We start from the raw sequence: 4,135 nt of genomic DNA, 5'->3' as shown, positions 1-4,135 counted from the left end.
GGAGTTTCTTGCAAGAAATCTGAAGCTGCTGGGTATCTCTGAGCATCCTCCAGCCCAGTGGCACCGATTTAACCCATTCAAGGGTTAAGCTTAGTGCTCAGCGGCCGCACATTCCTGTTTAATGCCCAGGAGAAAGCACAACCAGCTGACAGTCACCCTCGCTATTTTAGTCCTGAAAGGGAGAAATTGTTCACAGTGAAACAGGCGGTGACCGGGGGCCTCTTCGCTCCTAAATGCGACTTTGCCCACAAGTTCCCCAGCTTTTGGCCTAATGAATGAAACTGTCATTCTAAGCAATTTCACATTATACATCCTTTCTACATTTCCACTGGTTCCGCAGTAAATGTAATTATATAGTCTGTGCACTGCTGGTTCTGACTCCTGAAAGAATAAAGGATAAGCAGCCAGCGGATTGACAGACCTTTAGGAGAATTACAGAACAGAAAAAGGGAGACCCAAATATATGTATAACCATTAAAACTGGAGTGTATATGTGAATGCTACTAATACTTAGAATGATTCATTTGATTATTGATTTGTACATTGTACAAGAAAATGTTTTTGGTGCAGTTTCCCTTTAAAGTAAATGTTATCTAACCTCAGGAAGCAAACACAAAGTAAAAAAATGGATTCAAATCAGCACCAAGGGGCTCTTATTCCCTCCAGACTAAGTCAGCAGGTTGTTGGCCCTTGTATGGGAGCCTCCCGACGGCCTGTCTGATCAATATCAGCTGTCTGTCCCTTTGTGATTGTTTCTGCACTGCTGGTCCTGGCTACCTGTACCAGTGAAACAAAGTAGCTGTAGTCTGGTTGTCTCTAGCCCAGGCTCCATTTCACACAATGCATAGCAATGTGATAGGTGCCTTAGATTGTAAGCTCCGCTGAGGCACGAATTCTCCCTAATGTCACCTCCCTGTGAATCCTTAAAGGGACACCAATATTATTCCTATCCAGCCTTGACCTACACGGGCAGCCCTTGCCAGCTTTTTTGCTTAAGAACATCCTTTGTTGGCAGAAAATTACCTGGCAGTTTCTCTAGACAAATTGGTTTTGTGATGCTGATCGATTGCATTTTCCTCTTCTTGAAAATATCATAGAGCTGATAGTCAGAACCCCCAGTGTAAGATGCGGATCATTGACGGCTGTTATGGGCACAATAATGGCAGTGTTTTTGGGGGTGGTTGGTGGACAAAGGGTCCCTTTGTGTCCTCTCCCAGAGACTCATTGTGTAAAGTGGGAAATTTTTGTTATTAAAATAAAATTTTACAGCTTTACTTCCCCTTTGACATCTGCTGAAAGGAGTTAGAGACCTTAGGGAGAATTAACAGTTTTTTTTGGATTCTTTAAGCCCCCTGAATCTTATCCTATATATTTAAATCTCCAGACAATCATCTACAAGTATATGGGGGTGCTGTCATGGACACTGTTTTGGGGCTGCTAAATGTGGCGTTTAAAGTGTCCCATGTGACATTGCCCTTTAGATAAATTCTATTGGTTATTTAAAGGGGAATCCTATATAAATACATGTTAATAATAATAATAATCCCACTTTGAGATTACTATTCAGTATAACGTAGGGAATGAGCATTGGCGTAACTACCTTACAGCGAGGGGCCTGGAGGAGAAGGGGTGCACAGACGGTCATGGGTCCCTTTCCCAGAAGGCCTATATGATATTGCACACATATCTACAGTATTTGGCAGGTTTCAAAAAAATAAGATGGGGCAGAAATCGGGCAGATCCAGGGTGAGGTACTGGGCAGATGGGAGGTAGATGTGGTAAGAGTGGGCATTGGGGTAGATCAGAGGTATAAATGGACGGGATGTGGGCCCCCTGTAGTTACACCACTGCTAACGTAACGAGTGTAGGAGCTGTAGAGCCAGACACACAACCCTGAGCCATCAATATATCTGGGCAGTGTCGGACTGGGATGCCAGGGGCCCACCAGAAAACCTCAGGTTGAGGGCCCACTTTCCAAACTTCTATACCTCCTCTCCTCACTCAAACTCTTTATTCTCCTAGTCTCTTTTCTTTATATACTATACTATATTCTTCCATTATTAAGCCTCTTTGTTCTCATAAAGAAATAGGGAATGACCATGAAATAGGTCAATAGGCCGTGGTTAAAAGCAAAAGGCCCACTGACCCCTGGGCCCACCGGGAGTTTTCCTGGTATCCTGGTGGGCCAGTCCGACACTGTATCTGGGCCATTATGATTTCAGGCAATTTATTAGCAGATGCTCTAAAATAAGGACGTGATGGCTCAGATATGAGGCACTGCCTGCGAATCCTGCTGTAATGACTCCGTAGCTGTAGGACAATTATCCTGTCCCATAACATGAGTATCACACACCCTACAAAATTGGACTCATTCATGGTCTTAATCCCAGCCGTGATAGAGAAGAGCTTGCCTTCTGTTTATCGTTCATCCTCGTTGCTACGAGTAGGGAGCCTAGCAACAAAGCAATGTTATATTTAACCGTTGAAACCAAAGAGCTGCAAATCAAAACAAATATAAAGAAAAACATATTAAAAAAATGTCTCGTTGCTACGAGTAGGGCGCCTAGCAATGAAGCAACATGTTATATTTAACCTTTGAAACCAAAGGGCTGCAAAACCAAAAGAAAATAAATAGGAAAAACTTTTAGAAAAAAGTCTTGTTGCTAAGAGTAGGGAGCCTAGCAACGAAGCAACATGTTATATTTAACCTTTGAAACTAAAGGGCTGCAAAACCAAAAAAAAAACATTAAAAAAAGTCTTGTTGCTAAGAGTAGGGAGCCTAACAACGAAGCAACATGTTATATTTAACTTTTGAAACCAGCTTCATAAATGGGAAGAAATGTCTTTCTCTACGTTTGACAAATTAAACCTGGAATTCTGGGGAGAAAGGGCTGATTTTGTTTATTTTTGTATTTTGCTTTTTGGACTTATTTGCCACTTCTGTTTATTGTGTCCCTGTATGGCCCATATTCATATAGGTAAACAAAGGAGATCAGAACCGCCATTTCTGCTTCTGGGCTGCTTTCTTTCCGATGGTCAGGCAGGGGATGGGGATTAGACCCACTCGAAGGACTCACTAGGGTTTTGCTGTTGATTTGATCTCAGTGGAGCAGGGGGAGCATTGCAAAGCAATATAATAATGCAAGGGCACCCTCTAGAGGCCAAACCCCAAATTAGCTTTTCATTGGGGAGCCAGTTCCCTGCTTGCCCATGGGAAAGAGAACAGCCCAGGAGAGGAATTACTAGAATAAAGAATCTGTGCTTTATAGTGGGGTCACGTTTCTAGTATAGGTCAATGACAACAAGCCTAGGCATCATTAAGGCGGACTTACCCTGTTGGTATTTCTTCACCCCAACCGAAATACAAAATACATGTGCCCACACTGCTAAATATTCCTGGGGAATTACCACTGAGCCCCTGTGTGAAAGTGCAGTTCCCAAACAAGGGGAGGGTAGGTGAGCGCAGGCCCTGCACAAACCCAATGTAACTCTCACTTCTCTGTTTATATCAGTCGGAATCAATGAGTCAACGGCTTAGCAACAACCTCGAACATCGAAATCGAACATATACACCTCCCCATTCACTCCCTTCTGTCTCTCTGAGCTGACTGTCAGCTAGCTCATCCTGGGTGTCATCTGAAGTCACTCAGCATTCCCCCATCCTTTTTTACTGTAACCTAATAGGGAAGTTTAGCCAAAGAATCTCCTGTATATACAATACCTTGTACTGGATTCATACTTACTGTACCCCAAGTAATAAAAAGGGCCCATCATTCAAACAGCACCCCCTAATGGTCAGTGTCTACTGCAGCTGCCTTCATGTTTGCCCCTCAATAAAGAGTGAGAATAAAGACCATTCCTTTACCTGTGGGATGCTGTGGTTTTAGTTAAACATCTCTATAGAGACAGATTGCCTGTTCACCACTGGTACCAATTACCAACCTACGTATAAACCACAGAGTCACATCTTACCACCACACAGGAGCCTCAGTTGGTGCCCATAGCCCACAGTGGAGTTAAGAATAGTTTTTAAGTCTCTCTCATCTCTTACTGTAAAGGGAAGTGTGTGGGTTCACTAGTGAGTTATTCACTAAGTGACAACTGTCCACATTTGGGTGGGGGTTTCCCTGAAGAT

Source organism: Xenopus laevis, chromosome 4S, assembly GCF_017654675.1.
Source record: "Xenopus laevis strain J_2021 chromosome 4S, Xenopus_laevis_v10.1, whole genome shotgun sequence".
Taxonomy (NCBI): Eukaryota; Metazoa; Chordata; class Amphibia; order Anura; family Pipidae; genus Xenopus; species Xenopus laevis.
The sequence above is the reverse complement of the archived record's forward strand: the minus strand, read 5'-3'. Positions refer to the sequence as shown.